Genomic DNA, 21,935 nt, shown 5'->3' on the forward strand with positions numbered 1-21,935 from the left:
CAATAATACCTTTTTTGGTTATGGACCAGTGGTGCTGACAAATACCTAATTCTTGCCAGGAGCCAAAATACTAAATGGCAATCTAGGCCATTTTTGACAGTGCATATGCAATATATGGCCACATCTGTAAAACACCATTTTTCAGCATGCTCCTGAGAATATCTAAAAGTGCAAGAGAAAGCATGGTTAGTTTCAAACCTTGTTGTATAACTGCAAAAAAACAGCCTGATGCACAGAACAAGAGTGACAATAAGTAGAGCCAAAGATGGAGTCCAAACCAAAAAAGTCAGAAATAATAGTCAGGCATCCTATCTCAACCCATTTCAGACTTCTGCAATACGGGTGAGATGGCTGTAAAATTTTGCACTTACAGATTTTGAGGGGTTGGGATGCCAGGACCAAACTCAGCCTGGGCCCAGGACTGTTCCAGCAAACTCTTTTTAGAAAAATCTTTAGCTTTTGTATTAATGTCATCAGCAAAACTGATTAATGTTAACAGAATTATGCTGAAGAGCTCCAGTGGAAGAGCTGGGTCCAGTGACCGTTGCAGCAGATAGAAAGAGCTTATGAGGGGCAGGTATGAGTAAAGAGTCCACACAGAGTAGTCCCATTTAGCATTACAGGCTAAATTACTTACGGGTCAGATACAGCTTTTTCTGGAAGTATTTACGAGCTTGGGTTTCCAGCTACTGCTTTTGATCTGAAAACCTGCCTTTCATAATATCTGAGATACTAAGTGGATCAGTTCTGAACACATTTTGCAGTCAGAGCCTCATCTAATGTCTCACCTTTCCCTTGTCCCTCTCCAGGCTCTAATGCCTGCAGTGTGCTGCTTCAACTTCCTCCTGCATACAGAGACATGAGCATACAACTTCTGTCCTTGAATAATCCACGTCTAAATAATCTTTGTCTAAAAATTTGTCTTCAAACACCTTGCATTGCTTAGGCTCAGCTACCTCCTAAACTGGGTGTTCCCCTTTCTTCCACTCTCGCCTTGTCTTTTCGGTCCTTTTCTTCTGCTCTTCCACTTATATCAATTATCTGTGGTGTGAGGGTCCTCTTTGCGGCAATTTCTACCATGTGAAACAGCTCTATTGTGCTTCCTCCCTGTTTACTTTACTGGCATATACACATCTTTCCTGATATTTCTCATTTCTTCATCTGTCAGGTGTTTTAAGGAAAAGAATTGAACTGGCATATTTGAAAGAAACTGCTCTTGGTAAAGGTACTGGGAAGCCATGTTACATGATGAAGACTACAGTTCTGTCCGGGATTGTGAGAATTATCAAACATGGAAGAACAGTAATTTAAATGTATTAACTGCTTTGCTACAAATACCATGTGCACAAGAAGATATGAATGATAATGGCAGTAGATTAAACTTGGTTCGCAAGGCTTCAAACATGCTCAGTATGACATTCTTTTTCATTTATGCAGCTGAGCAAGTTTACTTCAGCCAGCGGGTGGGGGGTCTAAGAAAACTATTTGGACTGCGTAACAAGAACACATCTGTACAGCTGAGATAGCTTTGAAGATATGTCCAATTTGTTTTGGGGTGGGTTTTTTTCAGTTGCTTTTTTTTTTTTTTTAAATAAGCTTGAGGCTTTTCATAAAAGAATTTTAATATCAATTCTACCCCTCACACCAAAAAAAATCCTCACATGAAAACAGCATCAGCAAGAGCCATGTAAGCATTTTTATGGCCCAATACATAAACTGATTAATCAAGTCACAGAATAGTATGATATACACATGAAAAATTGGATGGAATTAGTTTGCCTATTACGCATTCAAGCAACCATCAGCCAAACACATCTTCAAAAGCGTTGATATGAAATACAGAAGTAAAGTTGCCAATTTCCAGTGAAAATCACCTATAGCTGTTTGCAGATAGCAGTATCCAATTCTGGTATGCTTCAGTATTTAACTAGGCTTGGCAGGGAGAAGTTAAAACAAAAATATACTCATATCCTGGCAATCTACAGCACTTTGAATTGAACCAATGTAACCATCTTGTCCTATTCAGGAATTTTTTTTTCTCTAGATTTCTTCGTGTTCGATAATGTAACTGCAAGCTGATCCAAAATGACAATAAGCTTCATTCCAAGTGCAGTATGAGAAAGCAGTCACAGATGGTACTTCACTGCTTGTCCATAAGGCGGATTGTAAAGGGTCTGTTAGACTCTTAAAGAAAGCAGTCTGTTGGCAGCTACCTTTCAGACAGAATTTGCTAGTATTACTGATTTACTACATTTGTACACAAAAGAGTAATGTACATAAATTTCAAGACAGAGTATCAAATTCTCATACAACATAAATGTTCTAAGCATGCAGTTTGGAAGGGCTGGATTGTATTCAATGCTCGGGGAAAAAAAGATTACAGTTCCTCCTGTGCAGCTAAATTTGGAAAGCAAGAGACCTCAGACATGCTCTGCAGTGTTTTATGTACTTGTATTAAGAACATTACGCTACTCAGTACACGTCAGGCCTATTCTAGCCCATGGCATAGGCCACTGGCTTTGATATGCCCAGAGCATCCATGGTGCATACTGAAGTGAAAACCATTTGGACAAGCTGCCCGACACCAGCAATGGCTTCATCATTACTAGCAAAGAGCAAACACCCAGATATGGCTGGGGCTTCCTAAACAGTGTGCATGATAGCTCCCTTACAATGGTAATAAGTGGAAACACTGGGAAGATGTTTGGCATTTTCCTTCTATTTTCTCTGTGTCTCACGTCACATAAATGTAAATTTAAATGTTCAATTTAAAATTATTAGAGATTCAGATTCAAATGAAACTAAATGTGTAACTATCTTTTGGACACTTCTAGATGTTTGCTTTCCCTCCTCCCTTTTTCTGATCTTCCTTCATCATGAAATCTTCCGTGTCAAGAGAGATTACTGTAAATTTCAGGCTTCTACTTCTCTGTAAAACTTGCATTTGAATCTGACAAGTATGCAGTGGGTAAAGCGTACAGAAATTCCTTTAAAAAGACCTATTGGTAGATGTGCTGTTTGTTCTCCTGTGGTCACTGTGAGGGAGACTGCTCCTGTCCCCACAGAACAATCCAACAATCCTTTTTCACAAGTAACTGGACATCGTAGATTTTGGTGGAAGCATTACACAGAAGGGCTGTCATATGTTATTGCAGTCTTATCTTTGAGCTTTTTTCCCTTGGATGAGTTTATTTTTTCAATCCTAACACAGTTTTGATATAATTTTTGGCCAAAAAACAAGGCTAGTTTTGTGCCAGAACAGCCCAGTGTAATGTGTCAGAACCTATTTTCATCTGCTTATTCAAGTCTTCCAGAACAACATTTCAGCGCTTCCCACCATACAGAACTATGCCTACCTTGAATGGTTTGTTTATTCGTACTCAGGATAGCTAGGCAACAAGTGGGCAACAACTACCCATGACCTGGTAAAACTGCATTGTATTAAGCTGTACACGTCCAGCTTTTTTTTATTTCAGAAGATGAAGTCAAATGCAAAATCTAGACCAAAACCATGAATTCGGGGGTTCCAATGTTACCTTCATCTCTTTTTTCAAAAAATTAATACTGCTGCCACCCAGCATCACTGACAAAAAGAATGGTAGCTTCAACTTCTGCAGACCCTTGGCGCACTTAACTCATACATGCTTCTTTTACCATCAACTGAAGATTCAGTTTTGATTAATCTTTATCTACTCCCCATTAGAATAAATTGCAAGCAATGCACCACGGCCTATCAGCCACCTAAAATGAGCTCTTGCCAGAGGAATTTTGTGGTACCTGATGAGCTGTGGGTCTGCATAGGGGACTTAGCATATTACAAAGCCAAGCACACCGTGGAGCCCCACGGTGTGAAGACTGTCAGACTGTGCAGTTCAGTGTAAGGCAGGTTCATGTGCCCCTGTATCACAGTCCTGGAACTGGGAGTACTGGGGAGCACAATGGAGGGATACAGGAGCCACTCGGAGATGCTCAGCCAGGTGGAAGCAGATTTGTTAGCCCAAGATCAGTGCTATTGCTGCAGTCAGCAGAGGCAAGGAGGATGCTGCAGCTGACTTCGGGAGCAGGGTGAAGTGGATATAATAGAGAACAAATCCTGCCAATTTTCTGAAGTATGGCTTGGCTACAGAACTGTTGGGAATCATTACTGTGTAATATATTAGATGCGCTTGAACAAGTTATATTTCTTGTTTTCTTGGACGATGGAACGATCTTCCTTCTTTAATGTGCTATTAATTACTGTAAAATACAAATTGAGATATTCTGTTGATATGTGGGTTTTCTTTCTGGTTTTGTTTGGTTTGGTTCTTACGCCTGGTTTCTAACAAAGCATAACTTTCAGTCCACATTCATGTCAGCAATGGCCTTATTTGAAACAGCAATTCTTTTCAAGGTGCCTCGCAGGGTGATGACCCTTAATTCCAGACATCCCAGATTTGATTAAAGCCACATGAAACAAGTTCATCTTTGTAACCCTGCACTATATTGCCTCCTTTCCTCAAACACACAAAAAGCCTTTACTAAGGCTACACTAACTCATCTTTATGTTGGTCACATTTTCTTAAAGTTTGTCTCTCTATCACAGTTCAAGCCCCAAACCAGGTACAGAATTGTGAAGTACACCAGTAGCTATATCAGAAACAAGGTCAAGAATGAAGTACAGAGTGCCACATTTATTCCTTTAAGAAAAAGTCCCTTGGTGATACATTTGTTCTATCTATATATTCTTTAAGTAAACCAGAAAATCCTAGCATTTATAATCAGAGTGAGAATCTCAGTATCTCAGGAGTAAAGACTGTCTACTTCGCTCTTTCTCAGTTTACTTCATACACAGGCCGATTACAGAGAGGAGACAGCGTGGAGCCTGTGTAAAGCTTTGTCTGACTAGTGACTTCTGAGTTAGGCAAGCAGGAACCCTTCAGTGCTTTCTCTGTAAAATTAGACATCTTCCTCTGTGCTCTCACACAGCATCAAAAATACGTGCTGTCAGCAAGCACAACCATTACAATCACAAGCATTCCTTCTGAATGAGGAGCAGAGTAACTTTCCTTTTAAATCCAAGAGCAAAACCATCTTTTCCTATAAGACGAGATCTCCCACTCTTGTCTTTTTCAGAAGTAAACTGCCTTTATCTTCCCTGGGGTTATAAGCAGATGAAATCACATACTTCAAGTCAGTGGCTATTCCTGTCCCTCCCAAAAGTAGCTGGCTAGAAGGCAGAGGAGGGAAAAAAAGGGAACAGAGAATGCAAGAGCAAAACCACAAAGCTCTTTGGGGAATTGGACATGTCATTAAAAAAGAAAAAAAAAAAGAGGAAAAAAAAAGAAGGCAACACACTGCCACCACTAGTAACTGTACAATCATTAAAGAGGAACTGTGAGGAACTGCTCTGGATTTATTAACCATTTTAAGACAAGATCAACAAATATGGTACAGGGCTGTTGAACATAAGACAAACTATGGCCCTAGCCACATTATCATAGTGACATGGAGCACCTAAACCCAAATAAAAGACCACCCTTCATGAATTCTCTTTCCTTGTGGGTGACCACTACCTTCACTACTGCTATTTTCTTTTTGTTTAGAGGTCAAAAGAAATCTTCTTGGTTTGGTCCCTGTCTTCCTCTCTCAGGCTTTCACATATCATTTATTAAAAGTTGGCAAGATCTTTAAGGATCATAGTTTTGCAATTCCCACTTACATTCCCAACCCCCTTTCCTTCCTTCTAAAGCAGCTGCTCTGATCATATACAGGCCTTGTATTGATTCAAGTTTTTGAAACCCCACTGGAGATGACCCAATCCAATGGGATACTCATGGAAATTAATTAATAATGCTAGCTTTACTTTTCACATCCACATTAACCTCTTTTTATCCATCTTTCCTCATCCTGGGGAAAAAAAAAGTCCTACCCAGCACTTAACTTTTTAACAGATAAAAAAATTAAGCATTTCTAAAGTTTAAAGTCTCTACTAGATCCCCAACTCAATTAAAGAATCATCACTGTTTAGTACTTTCAAGAAGAATTTTATAGTAATATACAATAAGTATAAGTAAGTATAAAACATATGAAGTAATGTGCAAGTGATCCTCCAGTATGATAATACCTAATCTATCATAGATGCTGTTTCAGGCTCCTAGTTATCAAACTAATGCGGAATGCTGTTTTCTTACTTGACAGCACCACATACTGCTATGTGCTTTTCTGATTATCACAGTAGATATTCATTGGTGATACTTGCAATAATAATCCACTTCTAAAATGGTGTAGATGAATTACAGCACATAGAGTAAAATCTCAGCCTTTGAATACATTAAGCATGGCCACAGAAATTCTCTCAAACTACCTCACCCCCCCAAAAGTTGTCAGACATGGAGGTCTTGTCTTTCAATAAGAAGATGCACACAGAAGATTCAGTTGATAAAACACTGACCAAAACAGAGATTTTCTGATTTATCTTCAGTCCAAAAGTGTGTTTATGTTTGCTCAAGATTGTGAAGTGCAAATTATCCCCAAGGCTAAAAGCAAATCCCTCACATCATAAAACCTAAGCATATAATGCATCCACTACAGTTACAACACAGTGTATAACATCAGTTAATCCTCCAATAGTTCGAATTCTAGCTGCAAAAGTATTTCTGTTCATTGAGTTATGAGACAGAAACCCATTATGAGCCCTGGAAAACAAATGAATCTTAGTAATTTTCCATCAGTGTAAAAAGCTTGTAACCTCGCCTGAACATTAAATTCTAGATTTAAAAAAAAAGTAAAAAACATTTTAAAAACAGAAAAATAATTTCATACTGTTTTTTAAATTGTTTTCACTTTTTGCAGGACGCAAATGTTCCTGTGGGGATTACCTGAAGGAATGCCAAATATCCATAAGAGACTTTTGCTCTGCCTTTCATATACTAGGGCAAACCTTTTCACAAATAAGCAAACCAGGAGAGCCTTAGCTCAGTTTCAAATGACCCTCAAATTGCTTTGTTGTTTCTTCAGTTTTCATGTGGAACCAAGTGAAACAGAGCAATTTTAATTGAGTTTCACAAGGAGATTTGTTTCAGTTCATTCAAATTCAATGTGAATTTCCAAGCATAGGGACATATAGACAGAAGGCAAAACTTAAGTCTTCACAGCCATGCTTGTGACTTTGAAATGTGAAGCTATAAAAGGTACATACTGAAGAGTTCATAGTTAAATGAAAGACAAGTATCTTACCTATCTTCCTCTTCTAAACATCTTCAAAACATAAAGCTACTGGTATTAATTTATAATAATATTTGATTTCCTAAACATTGGTATTATTTATGTTTATTGAATAAGCATCTTTGCACAGGCTATACAACAGCAATTGTAGAATATACATACAACAATATACCTGCATGTACTGTGGAAATATCAATAAGCAATCAACCAAACATGCAGTGTTATGCTGTGCATATGCATGAGACCAGTTTTCTCAAAAATTGTTGGAAGTTTTGTTTTTCATATCTATCTACCTTCTCAGCCAGAAGTAGCATCTGAGATGTACTAACAGTAGTCATTACCCAGCAGAGTGCTCGAGCACATATTTTGTATAAATATGCAAGCATTAATTAAAGCAAAGGCTATCTGCTTAGAACGAGTTTCAGGCTGAGATATAGCTGGCTGAACCACAGCACATACAACCATCAGCCAGCATACAACTGAATTCCTCTGAACAGAATGAAACATAAAATAAAGCCAACAGAAGTCAAAATTTCTTTATATGGATTCTATTGCCACAAAACTGAATGATTTCATATGACCGTATGAGACCCTGCAACTCAATGCCAGCAGCTTTTGTTATACCAGTCCATAGAGCATATCCCCTCAGCATCTAAAACACAAGGCTCTTTTTTTTCCTTTTGCAAGAGAATCATAATCTGAGTTCTAAATTTGATCTGCTAAAGTGATTTCAAGTGTTAAACTTCTGTATATACTAGAGAAAGAACAGGACAGAATAAAAAGTACACAGCAGCCTCACACAGGCCACTGGGGAAATGCTGAGTCCCAGTGACAACAACGGAAAAGGTAGGTTTCTGCAGTCAAAATCTGGAGCCAGTCAGGCACAGATCCTTTGTAACCACTGCCATGACTTTAGGTTTCCATTCACAGGACTTAGAAATGGAGATGTTGAAAAAATAAACTGTAAAGAATCGCAATGGTGATTTCACATAGACTGCTCATCAGAACAGTAGGAGGAAGATCCTGTCATTGCTCTGTAATGTTCAGAGATGGATTAATGCACAGAGCTTCATACCACAAAACTATATATTGCTTTAGCAGAGTGTGCAACTTAAAATAACCTCAGCATCTTTTCTATCTCACTTTCAATTTACAACTTCTTTAAGAAATTATAAGCTTAAGTTTACCTTCTCCTGCCATCCTGGGCCAAAGTCCTGAAGTCTAAATTGATCAGCTTAATGTGGCAATTTTTCATTTTGCTTGTCCCACAGAACTTGCTCTTCTGGCTTGCTGTTCACTCAGACAGGTTCCAAGCACCAAGTCCTTGGAAATTCCCGTGCAGTTTTGCCTGTAGAAGTATCTAGGGAAAAATCAGTGAATTACAAATGGAGTTCTGAGAGGCCAGAGATGAATGAACATGCAGAACTGCAAAACTGTTCTTGTCTAGGAGTTAATTGGGGTCTAGAAACGAAATTTATAATAGGGGTTGTTGTTAGATCTAGGTGTTGACCCTCTTTTCCACCTGTGTGTAAGCATTGAAGCAGAAGTTTCTCTGTAGCATAGTAGCACCTTCTGTGAGGTGCTCAAACTATGCCACTGAAAGAAATTTTAGGACAATATAGTGACATCTATATTGGGGTTTCCCAGTGTGCTTACCTTATGGAGGAAACATGCTTTTTTTCCACACTAATCTTATCCAAAATCGTTATGCCAGTAAAATTTTTTTTTGTGTAAACTTAGCTAGAATAAATCAACTACCTAGAGACTCTGTGCTCAGAGACTGGCAGTCATTTTCTTCTATCTTCTAGACCACATGTAGACATGATTGATTATTTTCTTTTTTTGTTTCCAGGAGACAGAGGATAAAATAATAAAAAAAAGATATCATGTTGAATACGCAAATAGGTAACAAGATATCTTGGGAATGAATGTACCCACATAAAAGATAAACACGGAAAAAGAGGAGAACAGAGATGAGTGAGGGGCTTTCTAGCAGCAGGAGACTCCTGTGAGTAGGTAAAAATGATATAATGATGCTAGAGTAGTAAGAGCTAATAACCTTAGCCTTGCACAGCGAACTATGGTTTACCATCACAGAAAAGAAGAGATAAAAAACCTGAGTCTTGTTAAACTTTAAAAGTGTAATGTAGATGTAAAACATTAAAAATTATTGCCTTAATCTTACACATATATCACTTTCTACAGAGTTCAGCTGGTGTTTTTACATCAAAGAGAAGCAGCATCAGGCCTGCCGTCTGGCAGCCTGGTGTCTGGCTGAGTCTTAGTTCCGTGTGGATTTACACGAGTGCTACAGCCCAGATCTGGGCCAGCACACTCTGGTTGTCCATCTTTTACAGTAGCGATGATAGAAACTCAAAGGCCTGGAGCTTGCAGCTGAGGCTCAGAAGTCCCTTGCACACACAAACTGTCGAGCACTGCTGAGGATATAAATGTGGACAATCCTTTCAGAGGATCTTACAGTGCTGCTGCTTCTAATGCTGAGTACTAAAAGGGCAGAGTTACATATGAGAATGCAGGCAACAAGTAATGTTAACTATGATTGTTTTGTCACTGAAAATTATCAGAATAAAAGCTTATACAAAAGTTTGGAAAGAAGAGGTTTTAGTCTCTGAAGAGAATGTGAAACTGCTGTATATGGGGTGGATTCTGTTCCCACTGCAGCCATTGCAATCTTCTCCCAATATTGCATGTCCGTTTATATTTGGTTTATCTGGAGAGAAAAAAACCCAACAAAAGTCACTAGTGAGCTAATGAGGACGTCTGTACACAATGACTTGAAAGTTTTCCAACTTGTTTTACTCCTTGACATGATTTACTGATTCACCTCCTGCTGTTTAGCTTTAGTGCACCACGAAGAACAACGCTTCTAAACAAACTGAATCTCATTTGTTTGAGACATATTTAGACAACAGTTTCCTGGGGATCTTCTTTCTCTTGCTCAATTTTCCACTTCACTAGACGTTGTCCAACTACTACCGAGACACATTCAGTACAATTTTCCTGTGGAGAAATAGATTTCTTTTATCAGTTTGCACAACTATTTTCAACTTTTTGTGGAGAATATTATGGATAGTAAACAGTAAGTTCCACTCTCTCACAGCAGAATATGAGTAATTATGACTGGAATTAGTGTCTATTTTTATAGCTAGATTTGGAAGAATCAGCACTGATTCAGGTCCAATTATAAGCAGATTTGTTGGAAGCAGTTTCTATTCAGCAACAACTGTAGTCATCTGAAAATGTGTGTGGGTGTCCATGCACTTATATCTTTCTATACTTACGCCAGAGAGGAACTCTCCCTTATAGCTTTAAGCAGTGATAAGCAGGCAAAAAATCAATAAATATCTTTATCACCAGGGTAAGTCACCTGTTTGAGACTAGGGAGATCCCAGTGTGTTCCCTGATAACAGAATTGCATAGGACGGGTAGTGCTGCTAAGACCATCCACTGTAATTACAGAATATTAAAGTATGTATTCAACACCTAGTCTGTTTACCTTAACAACACATCACAAAAGAGGTATTTGAGGGCAAAATCCAGTCTAAGGAAAAAATAACTAACTTCACCATTAAATAAACACAACAATCCAACCTGCTTACAACAGCCAATGTAGGTTCACCTAAAAGGTGGTATCCCCATTCTTTGTAGAAAAAGGAAGAACTGGAAAAAAGGTCTTTTAAATCTGTTTTATCTGGAGATTCCCAGATATGAAGAAATTCATATTAATAATACCCTTTTTAAAAAAGAAAAAATACAGGCCATGAGGCACATGGGATTGCGGTGACTGAAAGTTTATATTTTAGGATAATGCTCTCCAAAGACTTCTTGAACATTTCCTTGCTTGGCTTTTGCACAGTAAGTATGCTGTGAGATTTCAAGCTGACCTTTAGCTTTTGTAAATGCTGAAGTCTGTGCTTGCAGAACAAGCCTGCACATTTCGGCTAAACAGAAGAAGGAAAAACAGTGAGGAATGTTTTGTGATGGGGTTGACTCATTTCTTTTAAACAAAGGAAATACTGCTGACTCAACAAAATATAGCTAGAGATCCCTTAAGTGGAAAGTAAGGGAGATGTTTGATTTGGTGAGCAAAATCTAAGTAAAGTGACTTTTTTTCAATAGGTGGTTGACAATGGTTGCCATTACATAAATGGTAAGTGAAAAGATGTTTCTTTTGCCCTGCCTTTTCTTGGGTTTCTGCATTGCATATAGCTTCCACAGCCAATGCCTTTTCCAGCCGAATGTCAAATCCAACTTATTATCCTTTACATTCTAATACTCTGAGACAAATTCCTGACGAGGCTATGGGGTAGGAGATCTCATTTACTTATTGGGTGCAATCTGCTGTGGAGGAACAAATAGCATGCAAGCAATCTGTCCATAGGATCATCACAATGGTTGCCAAGCTCCCTGCTGGAACTGCACTTGCAACTCATCTCTCTAAGGCTGTACTGAGAGATAGAAAGGGCTAATACCTGTCTTTTGCCCTTCTTTGATCATCTCCTTATGGGCAGAAAAGACCGTGGGATGTGTGCTGATGTCCTCATCAATATTCATATAATCTAAGCTTCCTCTTAGGAAAAAAACCCACAACTAACCATCATTTCCTTATGAGTGAGCAAGCTCAATCCTCTTTCGAGTTCTCACCAGTCTACTTAAAACTCAGCTAAAATTAGAATGTTGTCCTTTTTAATTCATCACAACCCCAACATCTTACACTGAGACAATGCCAGTGGTTTTCAGACCCACTTTTCCCAGTAGACTGCTTTAAGGGACTTCCATACTGGGATATATACTAATGTCTTGTTTGTTCTTATATCTGGCTTGAGACAGCAGAGTTCCAAAAGAAATACAAGAGTTATTTGTTTATGTTAAGATATAGCCCTGCTCTAAGTTGTCATCTCATTTCTAATTTCTCCCACAAATTTAGTTCACTCAGAACCAGATGCTTCTTATTCAGAGTGATTCATTGTAAGAAAACTTCTTAATATCTGTTTAAGATTTTTCACTTCATCACATTTGAGTGTGAAAACAGACAAGAATGAGGTGCAGAGAGCAAATGTTGTTCCAGAAGAAAATGGAGTATTTGTTCATTTCACAACCCGAAGAACTTACCCTCAGCTCTTCTAAGCACAATACTGTAGCATAGTCAAAACTGGCTTGAACTTCTCATATTTCCTTTGAACATTATTGAATTAATTCAGAATTCAAAATTCTTAGTACTTTGAATGGAAAAGTTTCTGCATACCAACTTATTCCACCTTTGATGATAAGGTGACTGCCTTCATTACATTGCTCTCATAACTTACTCGCTTGCTTCTGCAAGGCCAGGATACGTGCATGTTGCATGTAGGGATCGATGGAAAAAAATGAGATGCTGTTATCCTCATGCACTCCCCCATTTCCCACAGAAATAAAGAACAAAGCTAGCACCCTTTCCTATACCTTTAAAATTTTTCTCCATGGTGGAAAATCATCTCTAGAAGGAGCTCCAGCGACAGTTATGCTAGGAACTGCAGAATTACAGAGGGTGTGGGCAACCTCTTCAGCCAGTATTTGTTTCTTGTGAGACACAGCATTTGAGACTGGAATAATTTTCTGAGCTCAAGTTGAAAAATAGTGTGGGAAGAGAGGAGCTCAGAAATCTCAATTACATAATTGTGCCTAGAATTTGGGGTAAAAGCAACCCCTTCTCCCTCCCCCTGTCGCTGAGTAGAAATAGTTACTGAAAAATGACTGAGTAATTGCCATTTTGTACATTTTGGCAAGAAACAAAAATATTTGCAGAAAGTCAGGTGGCTGGCATGGGTCATCATGAATTTTGAGTTACAGAAAAATGAGTGGCAAGGTTATAGAAGAAAGAAGTCTAAGGGCCTTGAACCTGATGGAGATCATTAACAGTAACAGTCAGTAACAGCAAGCTCCAGTGCCCTGTGTGTGTCAAACTTTGTTTGTGATTTCCTCATCTCCCTGGGAATTTGAATTTGAGCAGATGAACTCTATGAACGCTATGTAATCCATACAGCATAGCATGCTTTCAGGTATTTCCTGTTTTTGTAGTGTACCATAAGGCAAGGAATAATTCAGAATAATCACAGGGCAAGAGGATTCTCTGATAGGAACAGACAATTAGGGTCTTCTGAAGGTGATATCCTGAATGCAAAGCTACTATCATGCCCAGAGGGAGAGAAGAAATTGCCTAGAAAGAAAAGAGAAAAAAAAAAAAGCTGTCAGAATTGGCCAGGAAACTGAGTTTCCACTCCACCACTTATTTTTGGTGTATCTTCAAGCATTAGCAGTTTCAGTTTTTATGCATCATGCTTGAAACTGCTGCAGTTTTTGTAATGACAACTGACACAATTAAGCCAACTTCATTTAAGTAAGTTAGCCATCAAAGTAAGATTGGTTTCTAGTGGGTTTATTACAAGAGATTTCGAGAAGACATTTTAGTAACAAATATCCAGCTGGACTACAAGCAAATGTTAAAAGACAGTATGGTGCCTTGTAAGAACGTATCTTGTGCGTAGCAAATTCTCCCCCTCCCTTGTTGTTATGTGCTATGCTTCTTCTAAATACCTAGATTGTGTTACCTTTCCCTAACAGGAGTTTAAAGAAAACCTGCAGAACAGAGCTGCATGAAGCATAAATCTCAACATTAGTCATAATTAATTTTGGGGAAAGAACTTAGCATTTCACAGTCCACATGTATCTGTACGTACTTGAACGGCTTTCCCGAACTTGTTCCTCAGAGCTAAAGCTATAGTTTATACATACTCAATGACTACCTACAAGTGCCATTAGCTGTTTAGAAAATCTCATGACATTTTGGTACTAGACTGCCTAAATAGCAAGCCAGTGCTGCTCTTGTGACACAATGCTTCCCAGAGCAAGTCTAGATGCAGTAACTGATGGAGTAAATTGACAGCAGTGCTAAATAAAATAGTTAATGACCTTATGCTACCCATGCCAGGTAGCATTTTGGTTTCTTCTTACATCTCACTGCATAAACACAGTAGTAAGAAGAGACTTCACAAAAGTTTTTGCGTTTGTGCCTTTTTTCTCCTCAATATTTCAGTCTTGATCTGCTCTTTTAATGTGTAGGGCCACTTCTGTAGAGATGACTCATAATGCTGAAGTATTCTCCAAATGCAAGGTGAACAAGCATCACCGGGGATTAGGCTGATGTCAAAATCACTCCAGATTCTCTACATTAGATATGAACTTGGGTCAAGAAAGAAATGAAGCACTTGTTCATTGAATCATTCTGCCACTTAACTCACGTCAGCCGTACTTTAGATGGTAATTACATTCCCAACAGCAAAAGAGATCTGAAATCAATTTTGCCAGATAAGTCTAGATGAAAGGTACTGATAAAGGCACCGGGAGCTATATGAGTCTTATTTTTTATAACCAGACCTTGTTATAGCCACCAACAGGCTTGCTAATGCAAGTGGACTAATCTTTTCAAGCTGACTGCAGAATCCTCTCTAGCACAGAATATAGCTTCCTGCACTGTGGAAGTGGGAGAGATCGTATCATACACTCCCTGCTGCGGCTGCTGCCCTCTTCTGAAAAATTCTGTCTGGACCTTATGAAGACTAAGGAGCTGTGTGCTAAGTCATTCTAGAAAGGAATGTGTTCATCTTCTATTATGCTGTTTTCTCGGACACAGAGGTAAAGTGGTCCTGCTTTGGCTGTCGTTTTCAAGGATTCACGTTATAGTCACTCTTTCTCTCAAACGTATGTCTAAGATGAAACAAGGCTGTGTTCAGAGTGCAATTCAAGACATTTTTGTGTGTGCCTTTTCTGCTACTGTGGCAACTACAGATTCGCTAAGGTACTGTAAACTGGTCTCCTGGATGTTTTTTGCCCCCCTTCCCATTAGGCTATTTAGGTGGTTGCTAGCGTTGATCATAGATGTGTGGGGCTGCTTGCATCTCGAGAGATTACATGCTCCACTGATTTGAGCTGAAACCAACCCATATCTATCACCTACACAGATGAGCTCTTGCAATTGGACTTTGTCAAAACCTCAAGTCATCATGAATTAGGACTTCTAGCCAGAGTAAAAATTCACTCAAGAGCCACTGAAAACCAGCTTCTAGCTCAGAGGATTAAACAAGCCTAGGCAATTCCTGACAAAAATTCACTTAAACTCTTCGAAAATCTTCAGTCAAGGCGTTTCCAGGACCCCTACTTTGGTGAAGTCTTTCACTGTACTCAGAAATATTGAATATGTACGCTTAACTTTTCTTTGTTGTAAAGTTGATTTCTTGCTGGTTTTAGTCTACAAACAAGAACAAACAATTGTACTGCCTTCTTTATAATAGCTTCCTGCTGTGCAGAGGTTAAGTCCTCCCTCCCATCTCTATAGTTGGTTTTTTGTTTCCCCTAAAAGAGAAAGACTGAACACACTAAATTCCTCCACAGCTTCCTCATAGCCCATGCTTTCTAACTCTTTTAGCATACTTGCTGATCTGCTTTGGACCCTTTGCAATTTGCCCACTTCTTTCTGAACTTGACAGAGTACTCAGAGCATCAAGTAAAGATGAATAATTACCTCCCATGTTCTACAGACAGAGCTATCCTATTAATATGGCCCAGGATCATGTTTCCCTCTTTCCTTAAGAAAAAAAAACCCAAACAAACAACGAAAAACCCTCAATAAAAACCACCTACCTCCTGCCTCAGTCCTCCCTGATTTATTTCAGAAACACACTAAACATCCTTCAGAATCTTTGCAGCAGAACTGGTGTCAGTAAGATACTTCTTGTTTTTATGAATTCAATTTCTCTTTCCCAAGTGGAATGGATTGCATTACTCTAATTAATAATATCATTTCACTTTTTGTCTTCTGTTTTCCAGATAATTTTGAATGTGGCTCTTTTATAATGCCAACAACCACATCCACTGGGCTCCCATTAGCCAATTTTATATGCATACTCCAGCTTCACTGAATGATTAATGAAATAAATCATCGAAGGGGATCCACGACATAAGCCTATAACACTCTTTGAATGTAGAATGTTACTTTTTCTAAAAAAAAATACCATTTTCTAGAGTATTTAACCTTGCAAAGTGCAGCCAGACAATGATGCAAAATGCCTTGAAAGGCGTGTAAGAAAAGCCTTCCCTCGTGTCTATGAGCACGAAATTAATAGTTTTCTAATCAAAGATGGAATCTTGTTGCAATAAAGTGTGGTATGCTTTGTGTAAGGAAATACAGAAACTCACAGGAAATCTGTCATTAATGATAATAGCCAATTTTAAGTCACATGGGGATTTTTTCCTGCCTAGAGACATATGGTGAAAATCCTTATGTCCCCACATCAAATAACATGTCAGAAGACAGAGAAGCACAAAAAATGCTATACGAGAATGGACTTTGTGAGGACAAAAAAAGAAAAAAAAAACCGATAAAATGTTTCTGTGTCCGCTAGATCAAACTTCTGACTCTTACTGTTAGTCTAAAGAGACTGTAAAAATCATATTAAAAAATGTGAAAATGGTACTGACTGAACACCTTTAATGTGCAATATGAATGTGCTATACCTCCATCAGAAATTATTTATGATGGCTTTTTATATAGCTGCTTGAATATTTCATACCAAAAATATTCCTCTTTGAAACAGTGAATATCAAACTCTGTAGTTCTGGGGAGAATGTCTGTGTTTTCACAAGGAAAAGTCCCAAGCTTTCTGTTGTTTTTTTATTTATTAGGTTTTGGGTTTTTTTTAAACCCCCTTCACCCTAACTTAACAGCTTTTAGTGTTCATATTTCACTTCTGTCAAAAAATATTCAGACATGGAAAAATACAAAAAAGCCATCCAGAACTGTAGCTGCAGGTAATATATTTTTTTTGTGTCCTCAGTACTGCTTTCCCTGAGCTTTAATTTTCACCTTATCTCCCTTTCTTCTTCCCTCTGCCTTGTTTCTCTGTTCCCTTTTGCAACATATCAAGACAACAACTGAAAATTCATAGGATAGTTTTAAACTACATATGCAGGGCAGCAAACAGTACTCTGGTCTGCAAGTAACAGTTACTTAAAAAATAATCATAATTTATCTAATTATGTCTGTATTCGGTCTATTAAGTAAAAAAAATTACCGCAATACCTACACAGATTTGTAATTTACTTTGCATGTGCCCTGCAATGGCCATTTCTGATAGAGAATGACTAGGAAGTGAGATTGTAAGGAAAGAAAATAATAATGTTCCTATGATCATACATTTTTATTTTTCTGTGTAGTGGATTCACTGCCCTCTACTGCTTGAGATGAGAGCAAAGCCATTAGGGAACAACTTAAGTTCTCTCAACAAGCCAACTGTAACATAAACTGACTCGGAAAACCTGTAGAAAGAAAATAGTAGTCTCACCTGCTTTTTAAGGAGAATTAAACTTTCTAGCAGTAGTAAAGCTTTCCATTAAAACAAAATGCATTTAGAGTGAAGGTCTTTGTTATTATCTCTTTAAAGTAAAAGGTTTGAACTGCATTATACTGCTCTATACAACAGGCACAGCATGTGTGTGCGCCCAATTAACAGGAGCAAAAAAAAAATCCAGTAATTATTAAGGAATTGAGACATGTAGAGTCTTGGATCATCAGTAACGTTTTTAATGTTTAAAACCCCACCCTGACTTCAGAACTAATAGTAAATGCAGATCTAGCCAATACATTGATTTGATGAAACATGGGTGCTTACTTAAAGTGACGTTTAGTCATCTTTGACTATAAAGGTACCTAGACAACTAATCAGATGTCAACTGAAACCAAGACATCGGATGTGTCCAAATAGTACAATGGAAAGTACATGTTCTAGCTCTGGACAAGCTCTCCAAAACCCACTAGAACAGTGTAATATCTCACCTTACTATAAGGTAATATAACTTGAGGTTGAATGGCAATATGGAGTTCCACCATCCTACTTTTAATACCTAAGCTACCTTGTTCGAAGAGATATTTCGGCCTTCTGATAGTGATCAATATGATACACAGATCCAGATTGTAAAAGCGCAGTTTCTGAACTGTGTTTAGTATACAGGGGGATTTTCAGCACAGCATAGACCTTACTGAAAAAAAGTGTGACTTGCATATAAATATTTGATGTATTTAAGATATAATGACATAATGTAATGGTACTTAGGTCATTGAGCTCATGAGAAGTATAACAACAGTAACAAGGGCAGTAACAAGGTGAAAATGGCAAGTATATTTTTATCTCAAGAGAGCAGCTGGTGACAATATCATCACGCCTATTCCAACAGTGTAATTTCACATTGCAAATATGCAAATCCCAGTTCAGCAGCTTTTTGAGCACTTCTCACTCTGTTCAAAATATACAAGAAGTCTCACACTGCAGCTTAAGGTGTTCTGGGGATCACAGTAACTTGCCAAGAGACACTGATGAGGACAAGAGGCAGCTAACACCAGCCAATTAATAATCCTCAGGAACTACTCTACACTGAGGGTTGGTTTTGTGCATTTTTTGTAAAAATAGATTTCATTTTAAGCTACTATCATATGCTGTATTCTGTAAGAGTTCCCCACTGATGCTGCTTCTCTAGCAGCCACGTTCAGACTGTATTTGGAAAATGGTCTGTACTCACTCATATGGAACAGTACCCATTCCCTGCTAGGTAGCTATCAGTCTTTCCTCCCTCTCCAGATACTGTTTTTACTGTCTTAGTAAAATGCATGGCCTCTTCCCTAGACATCACCCTGTGTCTTAGCTGCACACGTGGCTGGTGAATGACAGTTTCAACTATTTTCCTCATCACCATCAGCTACTTTAACTACTTTCTATTTTGACACAAGTCCACCTAAAGAGCCCAGTCGAGATCAGTTATCATCCTCCCGTCAGTTACAGCATACATGAGGTTTGCATCCAGACCTCTAACAGGGAAATCTATATACTGACACTTTTTAAAAAAAAATATTATCATACATAGTGACTCTGTTGTGGCTAAAGCCACCATGGCCATGATCACCTACACACAACCATTCTTACCATTATTATCTTGGTGCTCTCGAAGACATATAGAGGAAACTCCCCACCCAGAGGCTTGTGCCACACAGAGAGCAGCCAGCTATTTCTGCTGACACGCTACCGAAGGGTTTCTAAAATAGTTCTCAGAACAAAAGATATCTTCCTCCATATAAGGAAATTCTGATGCCCTGTCCAAACATTTAGCATTTGCATGGCGGAACATGAACGTGAACTCTTCAGTAAAATCACAGAACAATATATCCTGCGTGTGTACAGTTCTGATGTATAGTTTTTCTTTAAAGGAATATGATCACCATATTAAAAAGAAAAGAATGGTTCCCATACTTTAAAAGTTCACCCCAACTTTTGGAAGTTAAACTAGTTAAAGTACAATTCTAATAGTGTCTGCCATGGCTTTATATGTATGCTTTATGATAATCCCATATAATTTTTATCATGATTTTTTTCCATATCACAGGAAAGCAAGAATAGTGGAGTGACAGGCCAGAAATTCCCACATTTACCTGGTGCTTGTCTTATATGATATTTACATGCATAGTTTTAATGACAAACACATACGATCAGACACAAACACACATTACCAAAAGGTAATCACTAAAGATAATATTGATAATATTGAAGTCATACATCGGAAGAGAGAGGGGTGGGGGAAAAAAAACATAGAATAGAAAATAATTCAGGATACAAACTGGAAAGGTCTCATCAGCTCTTCTCAGAAGAAATTTTCACAATATTCAAGAAATTATCAGAAATCTTTATTGAGTCTGAGACAAGAATTTTGAAAATATGTATACTTGAGAAATGAAACAGAGCTGTTACAGTAAGACTATCAAGTATAAGATGCTCGAATAACACAGTTATAAGGCTAGCTTTATAAAAACTGAGTAGTCTTCCCTGATACTGGGGCTAACTAATTCAGAGCGATTGTGGAAGATTTTGAGCTTCACTTTCTCGGCAACAGGATATACACAGCTCTTACTGGTGACTGTATATTGACCACCACCCTTGTTTGGTTTTTTAGGTTTTTCTTTTTTTTTTTAAATGCTTGTCTGCCCACATTACATTGTTCCCACCATCCTAGTACCTTAAATATCGTAATATTGAATAAATAATAGAAGAATGCAAGCATTGCCTAGGCAGTTGCTTCTTCCAAACTTAGAGGGACTGTAACAGAGAAATAATTATTTAGCATTTTCCCTCAGTCTCATTTCCTTTACCCAGTGTGGTTCACTTATTGTTTTGTACTCTCAGAACAAGTACTATGACAAATATGTTGCTAAAACAGCTACACAAAAGGACTCCAGGACTAGTAATAGGTTTATAAATATTTTGGAAGTTAGTGGCTTTCTAAACAAATCCTTATCCCTAACTAAATTTAGGCTTACACAAACACATGCACAATACAGCTGTTTTCTGCAACACTATGCATTTTGTGCTGCAGAGTTAACCTTCAGCTGTTTAGAGGAGGCCTGATGAAATCATGGTACAATCACGACCTACAGACCAATGGTGTTTGTTTACAGCATAATGGTGTTGCTTAATCTTACTTGTCTCCTACAGCAGCATTTCAGCAAGAAGATGCCGCTTTTTTCAGAGTGTCTTAAAGAACAGCTTGGGCTTTCCACCTCCCTCACTATATCCTTTTAAGACTCTTTTTCTTTTAATTTGCAAAATATGTTATTGTCTGACATGACTGGAAAACACTATGTGCTGAAAACAGAAGCATGCTTATCCAGAGGTACATGAGAGAGAGACATTAGAATACAGAAAAAAATTGCAGAGTCAGTTTCTAATGGTATTCAATGAAATTTTGAAGTTAATATAAGAGTTCGCAAATAAAGTAGAAAGATAAGCCAATTTGAATGATCACATATGTATCCTTGTACTCACCATTTTAGATGATCAATTGATGATGACTAAAATTAAGGTCAGAAGTCACATCTCCTTAGCTTCCAGCTCTTTCAGCTTTTTTCTTGAACATACCCAGCTGATGTAGAGGAAAAACCTCGAGTGATGGAAGTTTATATACCTTGCTGCAAACAAACAAAAAGAGAGCTTACCTTTCTCTGGTCTAGAAGTGAACCTTGGAGTTGTAGTCCTTTATTATTGCTTTGGACTAGGCATTCGTCTATTCATGTATTGGTGTTTACATTTTACATATGGAAACACTGCATGTCATAGATTTATGTCATTATTAAACAGCTAGTGTTCATTAAATGGAAGTTTTTATTTATTTAGCAGTTACCAGTTCTAATCACCCTCTGTACGACAGCTAACCAAATGAAAACAAATGCAAGTGTAGAACAGTATCTTATGAGTAGAGCATGAGACTGAGTGGAAATCACAGTAAGAAAGTTAACAGAGAATATGTTAAGACAACTGACTGACCGGACGTATAACATTTTAACACATGTCTTCTCAATATCGTAAAATTGTGAGGTTTATTAACGAAAATGACAAGGATAAGGTTCACAGCCATCTGCATGCACAGCTAACAAAAGCCAGAATTAACCTCTAAAGCCTCAACCAGTTACTTGTCCTGGAAACAGTGCCGAGATTTGTTTAATCCCCGAAGGAAACCGTTCAGGAACTGGGGAGAGGCAGCCTGCGATTCCTGGCCGAGACAGCTGCGACGTGGATCAAATTAGGAACATGCCTTGGCTGCAGAGTAAGCCAGCAGTAGAGATGACATTGAGGAAGGAA

The 21,935-nt window shown here is 38.2% G+C and overlaps 2 protein-coding genes across 4 annotated transcripts in view; one reads left to right on the plus strand and one right to left on the minus strand.

Moving 5' to 3' along the window:
* Positions 1-21,935, minus strand: part of SEC24D (SEC24 homolog D, COPII component) — a 232,051-nt gene that overhangs the window by 96,201 nt on the left and 113,915 nt on the right. The window contains exons 7-9 of one of the 2 annotated variants that reach the window (XM_075420895.1): positions 21,123-21,265; positions 10,049-10,224; positions 8,391-8,563 (exon numbers count right to left, since the gene is read on the minus strand). The gene's annotated coding sequence lies outside the window, so the exon portion shown is untranslated. Of the gene's footprint in view, positions 1-8,390; positions 9,276-10,048; positions 10,225-21,122; positions 21,266-21,935 lie in introns of those variants that run through there. The other variant, XM_075420898.1, reaches the window with a different exon arrangement.
* Positions 1-21,935, plus strand: part of SYNPO2 (synaptopodin 2) — a 98,996-nt gene that overhangs the window by 23,102 nt on the left and 53,959 nt on the right. The gene's annotated exons all lie outside the window — the stretch shown is intronic.

Source organism: Opisthocomus hoazin, chromosome 5 (genome assembly GCF_030867145.1).
Source record: "Opisthocomus hoazin isolate bOpiHoa1 chromosome 5, bOpiHoa1.hap1, whole genome shotgun sequence".
In the NCBI taxonomy this organism is placed as follows: domain Eukaryota; kingdom Metazoa; phylum Chordata; class Aves; order Opisthocomiformes; family Opisthocomidae; genus Opisthocomus; species Opisthocomus hoazin.